Source organism: Uloborus diversus, chromosome 9, assembly GCF_026930045.1.
Source record: "Uloborus diversus isolate 005 chromosome 9, Udiv.v.3.1, whole genome shotgun sequence".
Taxonomy (NCBI): Eukaryota; Metazoa; Arthropoda; class Arachnida; order Araneae; family Uloboridae; genus Uloborus; species Uloborus diversus.
The window spans coordinates 1,752,739-1,779,579 of NC_072739.1; positions in this window are offsets into that span (position 1 = coordinate 1,752,739).

Here is a 26,841-nt window from a genome sequence, read left to right on the forward strand (position 1 = left end):
GAACGAAAAAGTTTGCATTTTTCATAAAAGCTGTAACTGACATAAATTTTGCGAAAAAAAGAAATAGCCATGAAAAGAGCGAGGCTCTTAATACGCATTCACAGTAAATATACTGAATATTTACTCTAACGTAATAACTGAATATATATACTACTTGATCTGATGTTAGCACACGTAATATTGAGCAATTTGATTGTTTAATTTCTTATGAAGCATTACAAACAAGTTCAAATTAAATTTTTCAATTTAACAATAATTTTCTGAAATTTAAAAAATTGCATGATAGAAAATGCTTGAAACTTTTCTTAACATATTATTAATAATATGATGGAAACGAAAATAACTCATTCATTGATTTTATATAAATACATAAAAATAGCTACTTACAACAGAAAAAAAAATCGATCGCTATTAATGATGCAAAACAGATGGCGCATTACGAAATATAGGTGAAACAAGTATAAGAAATATGCAAAATGATATTTTTTGACCCAAATAAATAATCACTAAATATTTAAAAAAGCTTGAGACGACGAGGGCGGGTTAGGGGGTCACCCTCTGACTTTGGAGTAACTCACAACATTAAACTTCGGCCTCATTTTCTTAGTACAGAACCGCTACCATCAACGTCTCGGAAAAGTTTCTGAATCTACTTCAGCACTTCCGAAGGAAAAATTCAAAAGTCCTTTTGATTTCCGAATTATGTCACCATTCAAAACCTCTTTAATCAATTTCTTACATTAATGCTCTAAATTCTTCCTAAACAATAGATAAAGTTTGAAAAAAATGTCTAATTTTATGAATGGTGTTAGTTTTAAACAACTCAGAAGTACAACTAGAGTTTAATTTCAGAAATTGATGGATTTGGAGGAGGGGCACGCAAGTAATCTCGGCAATACAAAAAATGGTCGTAAAAAATAGAGTTCAAAATAATCATAAACATTGAGCAGAAAAACCTTTTTAAAACTTGCACATGAGTTTGTTTTGACGTGCAGTGGCGGATTTAAAATATAGCAAATGTTCCAACTGCGCGAGAGGCCCCATAACCGTAGGAGTTACAAAAATGTCAATGATAAATGTTTTACAACTTTTGTGATAGAAAAATAGAGCCCTAAAATGTACATATTTCGACGGGACTCAAACTTGTAACTCCGACGAAGCGATACAGAAAAGACTGCATTACTGTGATTCATATTACAAATATAGAAAAATTAAAAATTACTGTCGATTCAACGGGAATCTAACAAAATGAAACAAAACCGGTTTCGCTATCTCATATTTGTTTCCATAGTCTCCAATTCGGTAATATATCACCAAATGATCCTCTGTCTGAGACTCTATGTTAGTTTTGCATTGAAATAAGTAATTAAAAGCCACAAAAATGAGTAAACAGGCTTTTTAGAACACCCGATCGAATACAAAAAGGGAAGTGCACAACTGGAACGTACGCATACCCCATATGCGAAAATTTAGCTATCTACAGCTTACCATTTTTGAGTTATGACTTATGAGAGATACTTAAGTACATTCAGCCGCAAGAAACAACGCAACAATTAACTTGTTTGGTACCTGAATGCAGTATTAAAAACGCTTTCAGGGGTGACTAAAATAGAAATTCATACTGAAATTTAAGTAAACAATTTTATATGAAAACAGTAACTTCCTTTACTTTGTATTAAAAAGTAAAACAACAATTGTCCTTTTTTTTTTCAAAAACATCGGATAATTCCATCGGCTTTTCCATGTTTTTTAAGGCCGATGGGCCGATGTTTCCTGCAAATTAGCATCGGCCGCCGATGCCGATGGCTAAATTAGCATCGGCCGCCGATGCCGATGGCTAAATTATTGAACCATCGGCGCCGATGCATCGGTCGAGTCCTAATAGAATATTCCCAATTGTAGGGCGTCATAACGTTATACACTGTAAATAATCTTTATGATAATTATGTTGATGGATAGCGACTATAAAATCTTTATGTTTATTAGCGTATCCCAATCACCATTCCTTTTTTATGGATAGGCCGCGAAATACCAATTCTAGAAAATCACCAATCATAATACGATGTGTGCGAATTTCTTGGCCATTTCCGTTCCATTCCATTTGTAGAACACAAGAAACCCATCTTGTAGGGTCCTATCGCAGTTCATGATTGCGAAAAACATAATATGAATTTAAGACGTCAAAATTCAGATGATTTTTCCCTTCACACATTTCTATTTTTTTTTTTTTTTTTTTTTCATGTACGAATCCATGATTTGGATAACTTCTTCCGTCTATTTGATCAATCTCCCAGTCATTGTGTTCTCTCACCTGAAATTCTTACCACTCCTTACTTTTAGATTTTATTTCCTTTGTAAATTGTAACTGAATTTACAATTCATAAATGAAAGTTTTCGCTATTGAAAACTGCCCATTTTAAAAACTTTTTGAAGACTCTTTTCTGTTCTTCGGTTTTTAATTCAGCATGTATTTCTTTACTTAAAAATCATACTGCCTTTCTCGCTCGACACTCATTTTCATTTGCCTCCGAGTCAACATTAAGATAAGCTAATTTTTAAATTTAAATATTTTAAGAATATCAAAGGGAGAATAAATGTCAATCACTCAAGAAACCCCAATTGAGTAAACTTTAATAAGGCACTGAAAATCTCAGTCAAACTCCATTCTTGTAACGACTTCTGGACAAACGCAATAACACCTGCTTTTCTGCAATTAGCACCCGCTTCTTGTTTTCACACTTATTGTTTTTCATTGAAATCAAAAGAAAAAGATGTCGCTATGGAAAATGAAAGAATACTAATGTTTCACTTTCAAGAATAAAAATTAAAAAGAATGTGTGGTTAAAAATAAATTCACGCCCAATAATCTGCATATTTAGCCTATAGGAAAATGCAGCCTGAGTATGATGTATGTGTGAAATTTGAAAACAGGAGTGCGTTCCCCCCTCCCCCCCCCCGTAATAGTTAATGGTGCAGACTGTGTCATCGAACGTTTAGAAGAGTTTTCTGGGGTGTTCTCTTATTTTTTGGGGGGAGGGGGGGCACTCTCATTCCTTTCTTGAACTTCATGGTCTTCTTTGTATTTGGAGGTGCACCATTACTCGGGAGGGGGATGGCAACCCCTGGTGAAAAATGGGTGATTTTAATGGCAAAAACTGGCAATTCTCCAGAAGCGGAAAATGTGTCGACACATACAGAAAGACAGAGAGAGAGAGAGAGGGAAAGAAGAGAGTTGCTGTTTAAATCTAAGAGTGTGATTAATACTCAAGGAAAACAATCCATGTTACTGATCAATTAATTAATTTTAAAACTATTTTTTTATTTACATTTTTCTTAAATATTTCAAAAACTTTAATTGGAAGATGAGAATGCAACATCGAAAGTAGCGTAAATAAATTAAATCCGCAAAATTATACACAGTTCTTTCATTTAAAATACTACACATACAATTTTTAAAAATAGCCTTCAATACTTTTTTTTTTTTTTTGCGCTCGCCGTTGGGTAGGGTAAGGGCACTGAAAGTAATACAGTGAATCAAATCCATAAAATATTATAAAGTTCTTTCGTTAAAAATTCTATGGCTAAAAAAAAAACCATTAATTTCTTCTCTTTTGCGCGGGGGAGGGGAAGGGGTCATTAGAAAAGTAACCCAATAACATCAAATCCTCAAAAAAAAAAAAAAAAAATTACACTTCCGTCATTTAAACTGCTCTGCGTGTAGGTAAAAAAAAACACCCATGTCCTTTTTTTCCCCTTTGAGAGCGCGGAGGGGGGGGGGGAGATTGAAAGTAACAAAATAAAATCAATCCGCAAAACGGTGTTATTCGTATAGCGTGTAGATTCAAAATGGACGTCCTTCTTTTTTTTGCGGGGGGGGGGGGTGGAAAGTGGGAGGGGGGCGTAATTTTATCACAATGCGCAAAAAATCAAGTGGTAATTACGAATACAGTAACCGCCTTTTATATGAATCACGTTTCATCGAAACAGTTCTGATACCATAAAGCGTCTGATTCAATCAAGTGGCCAATTCAGTAAAGCTGGATTTTGTTCTGTTTTCGAGGATTTGATTTATTAAAGCGGCTGATTCGATTAACCACTGATGCAATTAACTGGCTTAAACTGTATCTCAAATTTCATTCATGAGAAGCAAGGAATGAAAAAAAAATCCATTGCTTCAAAGCAATTTAACAAATTCACTGATCATTTTCCGCTAAGTAAACTTTGCCATCTGTAAAATAGCGCACGCATTCAATAACACCTTTAAATAACATAATACAGGGTGTCCTGAAAAAGATTGACTGTTTTCAAAAATTCATAACAATAAAATGGTTAATGATTTAAAAAAAAAATTGCACAGTTTCGTCTCCCAACGTTCCAAAATTTTCCAATAGATGGTGCAGCAGATTCTTTGACCGGAAATCAAAGAAATGGAAAATCACACAACAGTTTTTCGAAAAATGTTTTTAATAAATAAACTCTCGCAACAATATTTTCAAAATGCCTGCCACCGGCTGCAACCACATGTCGCAATTTTAGGAAAAATCGGTGAATTCCAAAAATTATTTTTCGACTTAGAGGCTTACTATTTGCAGCGCCATCTATTGAAACACTTTTGAACTAAACTTTGGATATCTGAGGGACGAAACTAACGGCCCACACATGAATTTTCTGCAAAAACTATTTTTTTTTTCATTAACCATTTTCATGTTATAAATTTTTGAAAACAGTCTTTTTCAGGACATCCTATACATAATATACAGTTCCCTCATTATATTTTTTAACGCTTGCTTAGTCACGGGATGAGAAGGAGAATATTTGCTCCGCGCAATGCTACAGCTGCTGTCACAGACAATTCCTCGATGTACTTTCGCTCTTCTGTGGCAAAAGCTTTTTTTGCTGTTTAGCATCACGGGTTTTCCGTGGCAATAGACAAAGCGTTTACAAAAAGCAACTTTCAAAACTACCAGTAGTTTTTGGCTCCGCATTGCGTATAATTTGGAAGAACATTAAAGATCATCTATTGGATAAAGAAGTTTATTTTCCTTCCTGAGTGTAGGAGATATATGAATATATCCTCCTGCGCGACTAAGAAACTCTTGGACGCGTCAAGTCCGCAATTCAACGATAGCAAGACAAACACGTTGGGCGCCATCTAGTGTGAGAAAAAACATAAGTAGTCGATCGTTTTGAAAATAATGATACGAATTATTTCATTGCTGCTTTGGTTACTTTCATTTTTCTAAAGCACATTTCAGTCCTCTAAAAATCTCAAGTAGGGGAACATGGAGCAAAGTGAAATATTTAAGATCACTTACTTTGGTCAAAATGAACAAATTTGTTCTGAGAATTACCGTACACGAAGAAAGAGCTATATACAAAACTTGAATTGAAACATTATTATTATTTTTTTTTGACAGTAATTTTGCACCGTGAAAAAAAAAAAAAAGTGGAAAATTTTCACTTTTTTTTGTGGGGCAGAGTGAAAAATAAAATATTTTAATAATAAAACATTTTCTCTTCTATTATTACAGATATTTTCGATCATATAAATGAGAATTAATGAATAAATAAAAAGGAAATGAAAAAATTCACGAATAAATAGTTAAATAAGTTAATCTACGAGAAAAGATAAATGAGTGAATGAAATAGTGAATGAACAAGAAAATAAGTGAAAAAATGAACAAACAAGGGAGTTATGAGCATCTAAGTGATTTGAAATAAGATTATATTAGCAAATGTAATGAACTATTTCACTTTGCGCCGCTTGTACTTGACTAACAGCACAAAGCATTTAAAATACAAATAAACTTAATACTAAACAAATAAATACTGCACTGAATATTAGTAGGTCTCATTTAATATTTAAAATATAAGGATTACCCAAATGAAAAGTAAATAAATGGAATAAAAGAAATACTTTTAAAGTAAATCAAGGGAAATCGCCATGGGCGTTGAAACACAGGTCCCAGTCCCAGCGTTGCGGCAGCAGGTCGATGCCTTTGCTGTAGAAAGATAGGAGCTGATTACTGAGAATCAGGGTTTCCAATCCCGCACCGAATTCAGTCCCGCGGGACTTCAGGATTATAAGGAGCCAATCCCGCGGGATCCCGGTATCCTTGAGTTTTCTAAAAATTTCATTTTAATGTTAAATAGAAAAAGTTGTGCTTTTTAGAATCACTGCTTTTGTTACTTGAAATAGTAGTTTTTCCGAATTCCGTACACCAATTGCAGAGCGCTATAAAGTCAGATCTCAATTAGCAATTATCGTTTTGCACGCAAAAGTGTGCCCTAAAAAAGCCCAACGCGTCTTAAAAAGTATTGTTCGTATGGAGAGTGAAAAGGTTTTCGGCTACTCTAAAAATAATCCTCTTGATGAAAACACGTGCTGCTCCAGTGCAGGTGGTTTTTCTGAGATTAAATAACTGCGGACATTTAGCAAAAGATCCCCATTCACTTCATCACCTTCCGAAGTAGACTTTTCTTTTCTTATGCTCTTGGTTTTTGTTCAAGAACAGCAAATTTCGCAAAAAAACGATGTCTTTTGCAATGCTTCTCAACCTTTTTTTTACTGACGGCGCACTTGCTAGCTGGCTCGGTCCTTGCGGCAACCCGAACAAAATTTCATATGGCGATACGAACAATACTTTCATCATTCAACTAGTAAAAGCAGGGGAAAGAAAATACCAGCGTTTTCATTTGGATATAACAACTAAACTTTTAAATACTTGAAATCTTAAAAATATTTCATTTTCTTCAGGAACCGAATTAAAGGTCATCATGAATTTTAGTGCTTATTGAGATCAGCAACTACGAAACTTTAATTTAACACAACTGAGACACGTGTACCTGTTTTGAGGAGCAGTGACCCTTTTTTTTTCGACTTTATGTCGGGAAAAGCTGCAGGAAGTTTTTAGTTTAAGAATCTGGGCATGATATTTTGTTGTTCTTGAAAATTGACGATGCTAAGAATTCCACATCACAAATATATATTCTTTAAATCGGGAATAGTAAGAACTTATGAATAGCGTGATCAAATATTTTTACTTTTTTTTTTTTTACCAACAGCCAATATGCGTCAAAGGCACTTCGCCGAAACCAAGTTTGAAGGAGCGATCGCTCCTGATACCTATGAAGTTTCCTCGTGCGTTCAAAGAAAGTTCCTCGCTGATGCGTCAACGGATCACGAAAACGTCCGTATCATATTTATTGTTCCATGCCAGTCAACTTGAAGTGGTGCTTAAAGTTGAATCATGACCAAATGTTCTGCCATCACAAACTGATTTGAACACTTGGAAAATGATAGTTTACATTCAACGTGAACCTTTCAACATTCGCCGTTATTGCAACTGCTCCGTCACTGCAAGAGCTTGTGCAGTTGTAAACTGAATACCGTTGCTTTTTATTCATTTAGCGAATGTTAAGACAACAATCAGCTGTATATTTCATTATCAGTTGCAAATCGAGACACTTCTTTGATGCTGAAAGTTCTGAAATATAGCAAGGGGTGAGGGCTGCTTGGTTTCTCCAAGTCGCAGTCTCAATAAAAATTTTTGGAAAACTTTCGCTAATTTTACCTCTCACTTGCAAGTCATCCTGCGTTTCATTCAAATTTCAGTCGCCTCTTTTAGAGCCGTGCCGAGCGTTGTGTAAATAATGCCAGACTTTTCATTGCTTTCTTCTTTGGAGAAAAATATTGTGCACTTTTTGTAAGTTAAATGTTTTGAGCGCATTCCTTAAGTTTACAGAACAGATCCAACATTGCGCTCAGGCTAATCCAGTGGGTTTGCAATCAGTAATACACTTTCCCAATTTTTTCTAGAGCAAAATTTCCTGGACTCTAAACTTTAGTGATGGTTTTCAAAAATGCTTTTAAATTATACGCATTTTCTCAATTGCTGTCCGCATGAAAATGAAACCACAAATGAGAATACAAATTCTTTCTCAGAAAAATATACTCTATTTTTATTGCTTTCTTTAATGGTAAATCCATGTTCATCATGTTTTCACGGGTCTTAATCCCTCGATTAGCTCGGATCTTTTCATTAACGAAGGCATCCTTGGTGATCGCGATGTTTGCTTGGCCCGGTCTCGGCAGATCCGATGTCGTTTGCCACCCTTCTTGAAAACTTTTAAACCACTTGTTTACAGCCGTACGACCCAAACAGTTGTAGCCATACACCGCCACCTTTCGCCGATAGATGTCCCCACTACGCTCACCTTCCGCAACCAGAAACCGTGCTACCGCGCGTTGTTCCGATCTGGACGCAGCCATGGATAGCACGACTTTCTTTTGTGCAATTTCCACTGATGCAAACAGATTTCCATGCTCAACGGCATCTGAGATGCATGCCTCATACTGTATATGCTTGTGACGAGACCTTAAACCCCACTTTTGCCGGACCCTCTGATTGGACAATTGATTCCGCAGCACTTTGATGGGGGTTGCTGTAAAAAAGTTTTATCGCTATATTTGGCACTGTTTTGAAAATGGTAAAAAATGATTACATGATTTAAGTTGAGGTGAACGTATTCTGCTTCTCGCATTGGCCTATAATAATGAACAACTGTGGCTTGCCGTAGCAAAACAGTTTTAATTATGTAATTTAGAAACAACGGTGTAAGTGCAGTTATTTCTTTTCCATTGTGATATGATTTTTTTTATGCAAATATATACATTTATTTACGCACGGCAAAGAAAACAATAGAAAATATAATTTAATTATTTTGGGGACTCTATGATAGAAGCTGCATCTTCTAAGTCGAAGGTTGTGGGTTCTGAGGCAAGGGCGCCCATATAGGGGGGCAAATGGGGGGGGGACTTGAGCGCCCCCTTTGAAATTAGAACTTCCGTGCTTTTGGTACTTTTTTCTTTGCAAAAATGTGAAAAAAAATTATTATCCAGCCATTAATGAATAAGTTACTACAAATGAAATATTTTAATGACTGATCTGTCCTGAAATCGGTTTCCATGGAGAAAATATCTGAGCCCCCCCCCCCCTTACAATTTTGCATATGGGCGCCCTTGTATGTGAGGCATAGCTTCTGAATAAATAATGAAAAAAATAGCAACGAAATTATTTCAAATCTTTTTGTTTAAAAAGTCAAAACCTACTTTCTTTTTTATTATTATTATTATATTATTATTATTATTTTTTTTTTGCTTAAATGCAATGTCTTGTACTATATGCACGACAGAAATTTAATAATCAAATCAGGACCAGTCAAATGTATCATTAAATTCAGCAAATCGGGTATGATGGTTGAATCAAAGTTATACGACTGTAATAGCTCCCGCAGGCTCGGATCTACGTACCCGCATGGGGGGGGGGGGCAAGTTTAGGGACCCAACGACCAAGAGTTTTTGCGGGGGGGGGGAGAAAAAACAATAGATCCATGGAATAAAGCTCCCATTCCTCAAAACGAAATTTTGGAACACAGTAGCTCAATTTTAAACTTAAATGTGGTTAGGATGGAAAATTGGATACTCTTCAAAGGCTGGTGAATGTGGGATAAAAAGTGCAGGGCTTGATAAAGCCATTGTGAGACCCTGAGCCTATAGAGTTCCTGCGTGCATTCCTCTCATGGGCACCCATATAGGGGGGTAAGTGGGGGCTCGAGCCCCCCCCCTTTAAAATTAGAACTTCCTTGCCGCCTTAGTACTTTTTTTCTTTGAAAAAATGTAAACACTTTTTTCTTCAGCCTTTAATGAATAAGTTGTTCAAAATGTCATATTTTAATGACTCTAAACTGTTCTGAAATTCGTTTCTATGAAGAAAATATCCAGCTAAACCACGAAGAAAATATCTAGCCCCCCCCCCCCCCTTACAATTTTGCAAATGGGCACCCTTGATTCCTCTCTCTAGCATTAATGGTTTAAATACATGTAAAAGTGCTCCGATTTTTTCTTTTTTCTTGTCAAAATGACCAAAATATCAATTCAATATTATTGAAAATTTTGTAAAGGAAACATACTGAAATGTTCAAGACATGCCACAAATAATAAAGAAATTAAGGAAAACGACAAAAAATTTAACGAATATTTTGAGTTTGGTAATTTATTTATGTTTAAAACCATAAGCGTATTGACGAAGGGGCATATGCCCCCTCACTAAATTTTTAAGTGACGTTCAAATTTAATTGCTCATTTTTTTCAAACGTTATCTTAGGTGCACCCCCCCTACCTCCTTTCATGGCGCAGCACCGCCTGTTACTCAGAGGCGCGTCATTAATTTTTTTAGAAATGTAATTAAAAAAAAAAAAGAAAAACAATATTACGTTTATTTGATCATCTAGACCAGAGTTTCCCAAACTATGGTTCGCGGACCCCCGTGGGTCCACGAGTTGCATACCAGGGGGTCCGCGGTGCTAAATCATACATAGAATAATAAACAAATACATTTAAAGGAAAAAAAGCGTAAAAGTATATTAGAAAAAAATAGATTTAACTGTGTCAAATATATATATATATATATATATATATATTTTTTTTTTTTTTTTTTTTCGCGCGCGCTGGGGTGGGGGGTCCGCGAAGTTCGTAATTTTTCAGGAGGGGGTCCACGGAAGTCTGAAGTTTGGAAACCTCTGATCAGGCATAGATTTTTCAGTTTTTTTTTCTTTTCCCGCAGTGGTTGATGCCCCCATTTGTGCACATCCATAACCTAGGCAGGGAAAAAACATATTTTATGCATGTAAAAGTGAATTTGAATCTTTTAGGACAATATGATTGAGTACCTCCAGGTAAAATGAAGAGAATTGGTTCAGTCTTTCAGCGCTAATTAAAAATTAGAAAAAAAAAAAAATCCAATTTATGAGTTTTACAAAAAATTGAGAATTTGATGATTTGAACAAGAAATTGTGCCAGCGAAAAAAATATTTTTGTTGTTCTGCCACCTAATGTTGTCCATTAAAGTTAAGAGAAAAGGACTCATGTGATTTTAATTCAAAAAATTGGGGAAAAAAAGAGAGAGAGAAATTTACAAATAGGTGGTTTCACACCGCAACCACCGCCTTTGTAAGTGTTAAAACATAATAAATGCAAGTTTCTATTAGCTGTAAAAAAAACTTTCAAACAAAATGCCCCTCTCCCCTCCCGTCTTGTGCTTGAGCCCAGTTGGCCGATGCGTAAATCGTATACGGCCTGATGACGTGTAATATTTGTTAATTCTTACATTTTAAAAAATGAACACATTAGATGTTTTAATAGTTAAAGTACAGTTGAACGTCAAAAATCCGAACGAATACCCATGTAGTTTTAACAAACTTCAATGCTCTCTCAGCCGAAAATCTCAGTAATTTTTTTAAATGAGCAAGCTAGGTTAATTTACTTTGTTATATATTACCATGGTTATCTCTTTTACTTCCTTTGATTTGTTTCACTACTTTTTTTTTTATTTTGTTTTAAACATTTTTAAAATTTTGCAATTCAAATCCTTTTTTTTTTTATGAAAAAAAGATTTAAATCGAAACAATTCAACTATTAAGAAAAAATCGTCTGATATTATTTTTGTAGTTTTTATGGAATTATGTTCAGTAAATTATTGCTATTACAACGTTCTTTCTATTATAGTGCTTGATTTTAGAAAAAATTCTTATTTTGCATTTTATGCAAGGAAGAGAAACTTTCTTTCCCTTTTAAAATATTTCTAAGGTTTTTGCTGGTGTCTATTAAGTTGCATGTTAACTTTTCAAATTTGCCAAAAATATGTAGGTGATGAACCAACCGACCCTTTAATTTTCTACTACGAGCAAAGCAGTGCGAGTACCGCTAGTATTGAATATTTAGTGTATGCTAAGTGTTTACTCCCCCCCCCACACACAAAGACAACTGTGTCTCTAAAACCCAGTACATAACAATAAATCCATGGTACAAAGAAATCCTTTCTGCAAAATAACAACGTTTGATTAACGGATCAATGCTTCCATAATTTGGGACCCCACTGCCCTTTCATCTTATATAATACAAGCGTGATTTTATTGAATGCAATTACACACAGCCCCCTAATTATCTTCCAAAAAACTGTAAGTAAGCAACATTGTTTTTATTTGCACAAATTGCAATAACGTACCTTCATGACATATGAATAGTTAAATTTAAAAAATAAAAGTTTTTCATCTGTTGAGCCTACACTGATTTTTTTTAAAATTACAACCCCTAATGGAAGAGCAATTTCATCAGTAAGTAATTACTTTAACTATCTGGAAAACTCAGTTTGTTCAATTAATTTGGTAATATTATTCAGTTCTTTTAATCAAATTTTCAACAATTGGTCACAAAATTACACAGCCCCCTAATTATCTTCCAAAAAATTGTAGGTAAGCAACATTGTTTTGATTTGCACAAATTGCAATAACATACCTTCATGAAATATGAACAGTTAAATTTAAAAAATGAAAGTTTTTCATCTGTTGAGCCAACACTGATATTTTTTTAATTACAATCTCTAATTGAAGAGCAATTTCATCAGTAAATAATTGTTTTAACTATTTGAAAAACTCAATTTGTTCAATTAATTTGGTAATATTATTCAGTTCTTTTTTATCAAATTTTCAACAACTGGTAACCAAATAAGAACGGTTGTTTATTTGGAAATGAAAACATTGCTAAATCTTTAATAAGCATAAGAATCTATATTGAAGAACACTAATTAGTTAAATATTGATTAGAATAAATTTATAGTTAATTAATACTTTAAAGATCCCTGCAATTTAATATTGTTGAAATGTTCTGCTTAACATTTTTATTTCTGCCCAATTTTTAATTGGAATTTTGCCATTCTCCTTTTATTATTCCTCAAATTTGAACAAGCTATAACATCAACTAAGTTATGATTTCACAATACACTAAAATATACATTAAGTTTTAAATTCATATTTTCTTACTTAGTTTTTATTTTTAAGTGCTTAGAGGCATTTAGGAGGAAGAATCTACGAGCACAAAATAGACAACCTTCTTCAAAAATTTATAAAAGTGTTGTAATAACCAAAGCCAATTTCTTCCCAAATGCATGTCATAGACAATTAAAAATAAGATGCAAAATATATTCTGAAGCTTCAGGGAATGATATATATATATATATATGTATTATGTAAAATAATATAATACCTTGAAACCAGGGTTTAAGCTGAGTTTAAAACTTCTTTAGCAAAAAAGCTAAAGTTAGAAAAAAAAGTTTAGCAAAATGTTAAAACATCGACATTTAATGAAGCCCAAAAATTCATTTATTAGGAGGTCATATTGCAAATAAAGACTCAGTACTGGTTGTTGAACTTAATAGTAATTGAAACATTTTCTGAACTAAGAATTGTAATATGATTAAGTTGAGTATCGCTGTTCTTGTTTGATAATCTTTCGAATCATTCTTCATGCATAGTTTTTTTTTTTTTTAATTCTTTATTTCTATACTTTTTTATTTGAGCAAAAAAGCGAAAACGCCTTGTTTTATTTTCGCAATTTAAATAGGTTTTTCGCATTTTGCGAAAAATGCGACCGTAGCGGAAACCCTGCTTGAAACAAAGTAAAATTGTGTGAATACATTTTCAGTTTATCGTCATTTCTGTGCCTATTTGTAATTGATGTCCCAGCAGACAAAAATTACATTTAAAAACAACAAAAAAGCTTTCATTTAAAAATAGGGTTCGTTGGGGCAAGTGGAACCCCTTTTGAGAACAGTTTGTTTTTGAAACCTTATACGTTAGTTTTGAAACAAATTTTTTTTATCTTGGACATTACTAATAAACAGTCATTATTTTCTAAAATATTGCTTTATATATTCCTAAGAATTTTATTGAAATTCAGGGTGTCCCACTAACCAGGAAATACTTCTTTGAAAAAATGTTGCTTGAATTGGCAAAAAAAATATTTTTCAGATTTTTTTTTTTTTTTTTTTTTTGACTAAATTCTATGATCTAGAAAAAAATTCTACAAAACCCAAATACATGCAAAACCAATCACTGTGATGAACTATGACATGATCAATGTAAAAAAAGTATAAAAACCATATATTTATTTCAGTTTTAGGGGGGTGACCCACTTCCCCCAACCAACTCTACTATGAACAAAGTGTAGTCTTATTATGTACAATAAAAAACACAGTATGTAAAAAGGTTTGCACAAAACTAAACATTCATGAGAAAAAATAAATATTTCTTCAAAATTATTGATGTAACTATAACAGGTTTATATTTTATTATTTTTTAGACAATTATCAAATTAAATGATGTCTTTTGCATACAAAGTAATAAGTATGTGTCCACTGAAAAGTTACAACAGAGGAATTGATGGAGTACAACACACCAAATCTCTCTGTTATATAACAATTCGGTATCAACACATGAAGAAACAGCAGTAATTCAAATCTTCTTATGAATTTCACACCAACAGCAATTGATGGCCAAGCATGATCTTAAAACAGACCTAGGAAAAGAGAAAATACAGAAATTAGTTGCATATAAAATAAGTACTTTTATCGAAATTAAATACATATTACACAACAAGGAAGCAAATATCCTAGCATAAAGAGACTGTCTTGCAAAAAATAATAAATAGTTTAATATTTACACATATTTGATTTAGAGCTACAAATAAAACTCTTGATATTTCAAATTTTCTTTCAAAGTGTCTTGAGTTTTGAATTATTGAGAATCGTCTATCGTAATCTAACATACTTGTGAATATGCATACAAAAGGAAGTTCATCTAATGTAGTGGTATGGGAAAATATCAAACGAAACCAAAAGAAGCAGCTCTAAACAACTACTATGTGTCCACTGAAAAGCCACAACAGAGGAATTGATGGAGTCCAACACACCAAATCTCTCTGTCATTAAACCATTCGGAATTAACACATGCAGAGGCTTTCTTGAGTTTTGAATTATCGAATGTCGATTGTGTTCTACTTGTGAAATGCATATAAAATGAAGTTCATCCAATGTAGTGATAGGCGAAAATATAACATCAACCAAACATAAGAAGCAGCTCTAAACAACCACGATGTGTCTACTGAAAAGCCACAACAGAGGAATTGATGGAGTACAACACACCAAATCTCTCTGTCATGAAACCATTCGGTATAACACAAGCAGAAGAAACAGCAATTCTTCAAGTCTTCTTCGGAAAAATGAACCAACAGCAATCGATTGCAAAGCACGATCCTAAAACAAACATCAGGAAAAAAGAAAATGCTGTCATTAGTTGATTAAAATACATATTTGTATCGAAATTATGTAAGCAAACATTCATGCATACAGAGAGATTGTCATGCCAAAACAGTGAATGGTTGCATAATTTGAAAATGATTAATGAATCATTACATACCTAATTTTTGAATTTAACTTTATGACATTAGTTAACTATATGTTCCAACTTTCTATTTTTAATAGTTACAATTGCTAGTTCTGACCAAAAATTTCGGATAACATTGAAGATTTTCTTTCCGGATTCATTGTGGTTAGGAAACTAGTGTGGTTAGGACTAGTGATTGACCCAAAACATAAATCTGTAAAAACAATTTTAAAATTTAACTAATTTTCATTTTTAAAAACTACTTTCTCTTTGTAAGTGTTGCAGATCTTCTTAAATAGGCTATCGAGTAGTATGATAGCATTTTTATTTCATAAATATTAATTTTGTTATATTAGGAAACTATTTTTTGTTCATTAAAATGACACATAGGTTGAAAGTAAATAGAACATAAAAAGGTATACAAATGTATGTTTCGACTTCTAAAGACTTGTACTGGGCATCATTATAACGTTTAGATTTGAATTCTTTTTTCGAACTTTTCACTCATACAGAATAGAATAAAATAGATTTTACAATAATTCTAAGCAAACGAGCATTGGAATGCACACAAAATTAACAAGCAGAAATATTTATCGACAAAAATAAACAGAACAATGTTCTGGCAGTTCTCAAATCCAATTTTGAAGATGCTAAAAAAATGTTCCACAATCCTAAACTTCAATTCATAGAATATTTTTTAATTTCACAAACCATGTCCAGGTTTTCTTCTCACAACTTACTTAATTCTTTATCTTTTTCTGCCTACTGAAAGTAAATATTCCAAATTAAACAAATTAGGCTGCACAAACAGAATCGCATTACCATCACAGTACAAGTAGTATCTTTCACCGCTTAAAAATGCAATTTGATGAAACTTGTAGGGGTTTCTTCCTCAGATTATTTTCTATGAGACCTGAGAAATCACTGTGGGGATCTGACAATCTACATGAGTTTTAGACCTAATGTGAATTTTTTTTACATTTAACAGTTGCATGTTTAATAAGTTACATTGTAACATCATCATAGAGTTTATTTAGCGTTATCTCTAGGGGCATTCCATGGTATTTTTGACATTTATGTAGAGTCCGTAACGTGACCTTTTTTGCCATAACTTTTTAATTTACCGTTTGATTTGCAAATTATTTTAATTTGAGCTGGTGTGTTGGTAGTAAAAGATCAAAATAAAATAATATGCTAATCAAACAGTAAATAAAAAAGTTATGGCAAAAAAGGTCACGTTACGGACTCTACATAAATGTCAAAAATACCGTGGAATGCCCCTCTAGCAAAATAGTGGAAAAATATTAGATGTAAATTAAACACTCAAGATTTCAGGAACTGATTCAGTATTTTCATAATTCATAAGAAAATAAACCCTGAACAACAACTTTCAGTAATGTATATGTAAGAAAAAACCCACTTACTGCGATACAAATGTACTTTCAGCTTCTTAGAATATTTTTTTGTTCCGCTGGTAGTTCAAGAAAAGAATAAATATTTCGCCTTTGCATATTTGCCTTTTTTTGTACCGGCATTCCATTGGCAGTTTTAGAATTGTTAGCGTTGGAGGGCAAGGGTTAAGGGAATGTAATATTACTTACTATTAAAGTTTTCGAACTTCATATCTTCAAATTCTACATCAATGTTGTGCTTATCACGCACGTGGTCCCGCAGCTTTGCAGGATTAACTTTTTAGCAAATCGGACGAAAAACTTTATGTTTAGTTCAAAATTTAAACACTTTGCAGCATATATCACATTTATTTTTTTCGGGATCTATTACTACAATGGCCTTATACACTCACTGCTTAGATTATCCAGTTCAGATCAAGCAGAATACAATATTATTGCTTCGCTAATGAAAAGCCGAAATCACGTCGCCAAGTATTCGTCATCCACCGCGCCATATCGCTAGCCCACTTTTGCCGGAAATTTTGAAAGCAACCCTACACACTCCGAACAGCCAATCAGAGTGTCCGGCAAAAGTGGGGTTTAATGCCTCGTATGCTTGTGCAGTGGCTCTGTTAATCGAATCATTCATTCTCATTTCACTCGAATTGATTCCCACCTTGGATCCCGTTAAGAACGGACGTGGGAAAATGAGGCTAAAAGGAAAACCCGCCGCTATAGGAGTAGCGGCGAAGAGGAATGCGGCGCCGAGCGCTAGGAAGAAGCTTCCCGGGAGTATTCCCGGTTCGCGGACTCCGGCCAAGGCGGCCACCCCCTTCACCCACCGCACAAACTCCCCAATACAGTCCACTTCATGGGCGGACATGACCCCATCTGATGATGAGATGGAAGTCAACTCCACTAACACCCCAGAAAAGTACGACTCACCCCTGTCTTACAGCGAGGTGACTGACATCATTAAAACAGCCAAGGATATGTTCCGTTACACAAACATCTTCTTCCCTGACGGTGAGGATGAGACTCTCCGGGAGATTCTCCAACTCTTGGGCCAGGACGGGATCCCGGACGCTCAAGTGGCGGAGGCCCTGGTGAGTCATGCTTTGACTGACAAAATTAAATTCTTATCCTTTCAGAAATTCTTCCACATTTCTGAATCCATTAACGCTCAGGAATTCCAGTTGCCACGTAGAACTTGTAAAGCGCCTTCGCCCGTAAAGGCTGCGCCTGTAGCTCTGGAAAATAAGTTCTCCACCCTCCCCCAAGTCTCGAATCCAAATTTAAATTCCCAGGAAACTACCTCTACCTCTCCGGCTAGAGGAGTTAATAAGCTTGCCCCCCTCGTGGTGGAGACCCCCCCCAACTACCTTGATTTCATCCGCAAGCTAAATGATAACTGTCAGAACTTTAAACTTAGGAATAGGAAGGATGAAACAGCGATCTTTGTAGATGACCCCACTGATCGCAATAAAATTATTAATCTACTCAAGTCTAGTAACATAGACTTTTACATCCAAAGGGCAAAGGGACCCAGACTATTTAAATATGTCATTAGAGGACTACCCACTTGCACCGACACTGCGGAAATTACGAAAGCACTTTCCGAATTAAATTTTCCTATTGTAAAGGTCGCCCAATTGACCAAAAGGGATGCTACTAAGCTCCCACTTTTCCAACTCCAGCTCTCGTCCGGTGAGCAACATACTAAAATCAACGATTTAAAAACACTCTTCCATACTGCTATAACCGTCGAGCGATACCGGACCAATCGACGTGTTATACAGTGTTATACCTGCCAGGGGTTCAATCACCTGGCAGCAAACTGCTTTCGTAAAGTCCGCTGTGTCATTTGCGGGGGGGGAACACTCTCGTGACAAATGCCCGGCCAAAATCAACAAGGAAAAGCCTAAATGTGTTAATTGTGGGGGTGATCACGTAGCCTCTTATAGGGGTTGCGTGGCCTTCCCCAAACCCAAAATCAACCTGGAAGGTAAACGAGCCGTTAACCGCGGAAGCGGTGCTAGCCGCAGAGTAGGAACTTCCTACGCTGAGGCCACTTCCAGTAATCTACCTGAGCACTCCACCCCTAATATTAAGGAGCCTAACTCCAGCAACGAAATCACTGATTTCATGCAACTTTTTGCGGAAATTAATAAAATATTTAACCTCTCTAAAGTCTTTTCCAAACTCAGGACGGCCCTCCCTATTCTAAAACGTCAGGAAAACCTTATAGGCAAAATTTCAACTCTAGTCCAAATCTTTACTGATGAGGACTAAGTTTTTATTCATTCTTATCCCCTTTTTTCATTTTAATTCAGTTCTGGACTCCAAATTTCTTAAGTCATGGTTTTGACCGCCAGGGAAAGCTCCTACGTCATCGGCTTAACTTGCCGACCAATAAGCTTATTCCTCTCCGGAGGATCCATCCCACCAATGGCAAGACTTGGGAGGTGCGAGGCCACGCCTCAGGTACTCCCCAGGAACGTTCATTTAGATATTCGTCTCATTCATTCTGACGTTATCGCACCTGTCCACTTTTCATTTGGAAAACCTTATAATAATAGCGTGCACTTTATTATTTAATAATAACAAAAATAATTTTTAACTTGCATCAAAATATTAGAACATGAGTATCAATTTTTGGAAGTTGCTTGTTATTTAATGTTCTTTGATTTTCAGAGGTAATTTTTTCTTGACTGGACTAGAATACTATATGTGTTACTGCAAACTTAAAATATAATTAGACAATTGGTGCCAAAAGCATAGCAAATATCACTTTTCCCCGCTATTTCACTTTGTCTCACTTTCCCCTAATATTATCACGTAATAAAAAACGTTTTGTCCTCGCAATACCTTTGGGTGTGGTATTGTACAGGGCATGACACAATGCTTCAGGCTTTTACGATAAAAAATATGATGTTATTAAAAAACTAGTTTTTTTTTTCAATTTCTGCATTCCACAGGAAATACTAAATTCTGTAGATGAAATGATTTGTTGTTTTTTTATATTTTTCGATAAAGATGACCTTTATTTGGTACCAGAAATTGATGTTTTTAAGCATTATCTAATTCACTTCGCGTTAATTGGTAATATCCGCTCGATTTGTAACCCATATTGCTACATAATATTGCTTTATTTCGTTCTTTTCTATCTACTCCAATGGCTATTGTTGAAAGAATAGGATAGATCTTTCATGTTAAGCAAATTCAAATTTTAAAATGTGGCGATACAGCCTGCACATAACTAAATCTTTTTTTTTTCGGTTTAAATTTTAAAAGTAATATTTAAGAGAAACGCATATTTCTTCACACAATTGCTTTGAAGAGTTGTTTTCTTCTTACAATACATTATGATTTTTTTTTTTTGCCTATACATTTTTCCTTAACTTCCAACAGATGGCGCAACCTTTCATTGAGGCCAGTCCAACAGATTCTTTAGCTAGAACATTCAAACAAATATTTCAATTTCTTATTAATGCATATGACTATGCGCGTCTTCACAACAGCTTTCAGGAGATTTTTCTTTTTACTTTCTTCTATATCTAATATATAGAAGAAAGTATTGGATTCGTGCAAATTTTCGAATTTCGAATTTTGACGGATTCGAACGTTTTGAGGTGTGCTGAGTCCATTTCGACTGTTTTTGGAAAATGTCTGTCTGCTTGTGTGTGTGTATGTGTGTGTGTGTATGTGTGTGTGTGTGTGTGTATGTGTGTGTGTGTGTCCGTGTGTCCGTGTGTGTGTCCGTGTGTGTGTGTGTTGCGTCTGTGTGTGACCAGTTTTTTGTGGCCGCTCTACAGCAAAAACTACGGCATGAAATCGAACGAAATTTGGTACACATATGTGCCCCTATGTGAACTTGTGCCCATTGGTCTTTGGCGCGAATTCCTCCAAGGGGGGTGGAGCAATGGGTCGTTTTTTGATTTACGCGTGCTTGCTATTCCTCAGGAAGTAACTGGCGGAATCGAACAAGGTTTGGTCCATATGTTGCCATTAACGGGAACAGATGCTGATTCAATTTTGGTGTCAATAACTCAAGCGGGGGTTGAGCTATAGAACGTTTTTTTCTGTCAATTGTGACTGCTGTATCTCAAGATATAATGAACGGAATGAAAGAAAAATTTATCGGCAAGTAGCCCTTAGTGGGTATAAGAACTGATTTTATTTTTGTGTCAACAGCTAAAAAGGGGGTAGCGCAATCACCCGTTCTTTTTTTCCATTGTGAGTGCCCTATCTCAAGAAATAATGCTACGTTCTGGTTGAAATTTGGAATATGTGTGAATCCATATGTAAAGAGACTTTGGTTCAATTTTGACGCCAATCGCTTCAAGAGGTGTTGATTTTTTTTTTTTTTTTTTGCGAATAAAAATAGCTTCATTAATGCAACAATAAGAAAGATAAATCGTAATAGATTGTCGTTTGCGTATTTCTCGTGATTTTAATTGTATGGAAATGATCGAAATATTATCTCAATGATTTAAAATTTTTAACAGTTGCCATCTTATGTTTGTTAACGAATAAAACATTTGTAATTAATTCAAGCAAGACTTTTAAAACAACGTTCAATTTTCGCTCTTTTCTTTGCTTTTGCAATAATTCAGACATTGGGATGGTCGTCTAGTTTTTGCATGTGTAATTTTGTTTTTGTTGGGAATATTGCTTCCTCGTCAAGCATGGGGAGGGATCAGAAAAAAAAAAATATTTAGAAGAAAGTTTCGTGATGGCCACAACATACTAATTATAAATTGCAATGAATTTTGAAAAGAACGCGAAAACGAAAAAGAGGAACGAATTTCTAAGATCAAATTTCTTCAAGTTTATCGTAAATTTCAAAACAAAGATCTAATAATAAAAATTAAACCTCTAATGCTCAAGAGAAAATGATTTAAATTTTGGAAAAGTATCGTCTCTCGGAAAAAAAATTACAACTAGCTTTATATCTAAAAAGTATTTATGAGTCATTCTCCAGAAAACGTAACGTTTTAAACGCAAATATTTTTCAATTTCGAAACTTTTTGTTTTCTTTTTTTTTTTTCATTCTTTCATGAAAGTGATACCTACTAGAAGTATCACTCCATAAACAATGGTTCAGCTATAAGTTCCAAATATTTTACTTATATATAAAAATAATAATAAAATGCCTTGTTCACGGAAATAAAAAAAAAATGAATAAAACTTTTAATATTTAAAAATTGAGGATAATTGAATATCAAAGTTGCAATTTTGTTAATTGTGCAAACAATTAGCTATTTTAATGATTAGTGGGAATACAAAATTAAGCTCTCTTAATTAAAGTACGTCTTAATTAGTAGTTTCAAATTTATGTTAAAAAATAGTATTTCGTAAATTTGATGACATACTGGAAATTCATAATTTTGGTAGTCTATTATTGATGTATTTCCCCTCCATCATTTATTTTCACCTCAGAAATAATAACATTGATAAGATCTGTCACGGAGGTGAGATTCACGGAGGTGAGGAATTTGCCATTAATATAGGCCTAATAGCTACATTTTTCAGGGTTTTTTTTTTTTTTCTTCGTTGATACAATCTGCACATGTTAAGCATATGAAAACATGTTCACTTAGTTTTTTACATTAATTTACATCCCTGAAATTCAAGTTCACAGAGGTGAGAAGTCAGAGTAGCCACGCTAAATTTTTAAAGCGAAATCTACCTTCTTGTTTTTCAACGAAAATCTCATAACTTCAACTGTGGTTGAAAATAAACAAGGAGGGTCCCTTGTGTCATCTTTACTAATAATAAAGCTGAAAGTTTCTCTGTCTGGATGTCCGGAGGATGTCTGGATGTCTGGATCTCTGTGACGCGCATAGCGCATAGAATGTTCGGCCGATTTTCATGAAATTTGGCACAAAGTTAGTTTGTAGCACGGGGGTGTGCACCTCGCAGCGATTTTTCGAAAATTCGATGTGGTTCTTTTTCTATTCCAATTTTAAGAACAAAACCATCATAAGATGGAACAGTAAATTACGAAATTATCATAACGTGGAACCGTAACATGGGTACAAGCCAATTGGCGAGATACGAAATTATCATAACGTGGAACCGTAACATGGGTACAAGCAAATTGGCGAGAAAATTCACCATACATTATTTATAACTATACAGGCGAACCAAAAGCCCATTTAATTTTTCTATTACGGGCAAAGTCGTGCGGGTACCACTAGTTGAAAATAAAAATCGAGGTCATTACTGCCACGTGTTAATTAGGAATGGCATTTTGAGTTTAGGTAACGGAGGTGAGAATTTTTTGAGTGACAGACCTCAATATCCTACTAAAATGAATTAAATCACAATAGAAATAATTTAAATACACTTAAACATTTAGTGTTTGAGACACTTATGAGGAAAAAGTTATAAAAAATAAGTTCATTGTTTTCTTTAAACAAGTTATTAAGCTAGCTATTCATGAATGTCGAAAGAGATATATTTTACAAGTTGAATAGTAATCAAATTATAGATGAAGTAGCCAAAACCAGTGAAGAACTTACCATAAGGTGTTCGGTTGATTGATTATTCATACAGTAACTACAGCTAGATTAGTGATTTTCCCCCCCTTATTTTCATATTTATTATTTTTCTGCTAACAGCAGTGATAAGCTCTTAAGAAGTTTTCATTAACTTAAATGTATATTTTATCGACATATTTGCTACTTATTGCCTTATTACTATACATTTAGATTTTTCTTTATATGAAATTTGTTTATCTTAATCTGGGTCTATTTTACCTTTTTTTACTAACTTATTGAATTACAACTATTGAGTTACATAAATTATTTTATGTAATTCAATTGAAATAAATGTTACTTTATTATTATACTGTACACACACACACATATATATATATATATATATATATATATATATATATATATATATATATATATATATATATATATATATATATATATATATATATATATATATATACATATAGTTTTAAATTGTGATGAATCCATTTTTCTGTTCTTGATGTTTTCAAAGTTCAAAGGTCTGTTTCAAAGAAAATAATAACAATATGTATTTATGCATAAAAAAACCGTTTAGCAAATATAATTCTGATTTTATTAATCATTGATCCTGCGAAGCAGTTTCTCTGTTTCACTGTTTTATTTTCATTGCTTAAATTATATTTAAAGGCTGATGTTTTGTACTCTTTTAAAAAATAGATTTTTCTGCAATAACAGCTTTTGGCTGGCTTGCATACCTTTTCGTTATTCATTGTACCATGTAGTTTATTATCAATTTTTACAGGTTCTATCTAATTTTGATATTGTAAATTTAGTATGAAATTTCGTTTTGATGAAGAGTAAGTAGGTCAAGCAAAACCTTAAAATATATTTTTTACACATAAAAATATAGCTTAAGTTTAGTAACTTTACAAGCCCCAAAATGGAGTAAAATGTCATTTCTGAACACCTAGTTCTCAAAATTTTCCGCGGGAGGGCCCGCGGGGGCCCCCCTTATGGGGGCCCCTTTTTAGCACCTAGCCGACAACCCGAATAGGAGCCAGTCCGGGCCTGACTACCGATTATCCGCTCGGGTTCCGCCGATAACGAAAATCGCGGATAACCCGAAAAAAGGTTTTAAAAAGTTAAAAAATTTAAAATACCCCGACTGAGTCGCAACTGTAGAATCAAGAGGAAAAATTGAAAATCTTTTTAAACCCTTTGTCGCAACACTTATGTTACGACTTGTTGCGTGTTTTCTTACAAGTCCAATAACTTCAACCAATTTCATTTTTTCCATTTTATTCACAATCACAACACTACTATTATATACCACCACAAACAATACTACTAACACATATATACAACTATTCACAAATGTGGGGTTTAGTTTCCATAATTCCACTCGGATCCTTATTTGATCCGAGCCAACACATACGCGTCTTAACTACACGCAGTGTCCGTTTCATCTGATTGGAATTCCCCTTCGGATAGGGAAGATGCCCTTCAAATCCCCTGCGTAAGGATTATCCCTTTTCCTGTGGCTTAAGTTGCCACATCCTCCCGCCCCGAAATGAGGAATCCAGCCATTAAACAATGCATGACGTATTTAAATTTCAAAACCTTGAACATAAATTTCACAAATTAAAGCACTTAATATATATTACCACTTTGAAAATACAACACTAACTCTTTAACATTAAACTATTACTAAACAACAACAATATTAAATTTAACACAACCACACAACCATTTACTCACAATGTATTCATTCATTGGCTTCGATTTCCAAATTATACAACAGTTGAATTGGGCGTCTGATTATCCCAGAAGATGTTTTTAAAGTCACTGATCTTACCTTCTTGTCACGCCCCTTGTGAACTTCAATGACTCTTCCAAGCTTCCATAACTGCCTGGGTGTTTTCTCTTCCCCTATTAATACTACATCATCAATATTAAATTCAGTTTTAACATTTATTGGTTTACAAACATTTGCACCCCTTAACTGAAGAAGATATTCCCTTTGAAATCTTTTCCAAAAGTTATTTAGTATTTTTTCTCTATATAGAAATCTTTTGATTAGCTCCTTTTTACCTTTAACTAATTCAAATTTTGCATTGCCGGACCAATCCGGCAATGCAGTCAATCTTCTTCCAGTTAAAAAGTTAGCAGGAGTGAGAGGGAATGGTTCATGAGGTTCGTTATAAACATATGTTAATGGTCTCGAATTAATTATAGATTCGATATCTGCTAAAATAGTTCACCTCTTCGGGATATGAACCGTCTGAATGCGAGTAGAAAATGTTCCGTTCTTAAGCTAGACACTACTTCTAGGTGTATTGCTCGCGTAACAGCGCACGTGAATAAGACAATGTAATTTTTATCATGGTCCTTTGTATACAGTGGTCCCGCGAAATCTATTCCCACGATTTCGAAGGCATTTGAGGCAATTGTTCGATTAAGTGGCAATGGAGCTGTTATCTGGTTACCTGGTTTGACTTTAAACCGTTTACACTTCATGCATTTATTCAAGGTTGATTTCACAGCTTGCCTTCCACGTAAAATCCAGGATCGCTCTCTTATCTGAGTGAGCGTATCTGAAACACCAGAGTGAAACAAGTTTTTGTGCTCATTAAATATCAAAAGTTCCGTAAATTTGGTTTTGTTGGGAATAATTATGGGATGTCTTGACTGAAAATCAATGTCCGAGTTCTGAAGCCTACCTCTGACAGCGATTAAATCATCTGACGTCAAAATCGGATTAAAACTATATAGCTTGGAACTAGGACTAATCGGTTCTTTATTCTTCAGCTGAGAATATTCTTTCTCAAATTCACTTTGCTGAACAGTTCGAATCCAATACCTTTCTGCGTCCGTCATTTCGTTGGCCGTAATACTACCCGTTTTCATTTCGTTAGTAGCTCTACAGTTTTTGATGAATCTCATGACGTAACTTGTTATTCTTAATACTTTATTTAAGTCACTGTAAGTTTCCAGATTCAGCAAAGGTTGAGAGGATTCAATGTTCGTTTGTAAGGTTACAACGCTTCGCTTCCTCTCTTCAGCACAATGAACATCAATGTCAACATTAGCACTTTCCATGTTACATGACATGTCTAGCTCACTGAGCCAAGCCGGTCCATAGAACCACACTTTATCATTGACTAAGGCTTGAACTCTGATTCCTCTCGTAAGTTTGTCAGATGGATTATCTTTTCCTTTGCAAAAAAACCAATTCGATGGATTTGTTTTCGTTTGAATCTCCTTTACACGGTTTCTAACAAACTGCTTCCACTCATCAGCATTTCCCTTGATCCAATGGAGACATATCTGCGAATCAGTCCAATAGAAAATCTTCTGTTTCTCTAGCTTGTGGAACGTATCTTGCAAGTAAGATCCCAACCTTGAAGAAATTAATGCACCCATTAATTCCAATTGTGGGAGAGTCAACCCTTTTAATGGGGCTACTCGAGATTTCGCTATCATAAATTTTGTTAAATATCCATCCCCGTGTTTCATTCGAAAGTAAGCCACGCATCCATAGCACTTTGGGCTTGCGTCTGAAAATATGTGAACTTCTGATGCTCCCCACTCAAAATCAGTGAAATATAACCTGGGAATTTTTATGTTTTCTATTTCGTCTATTTCACTTAGCCATTCCATAAACGTACACTTTATTTCAAAAG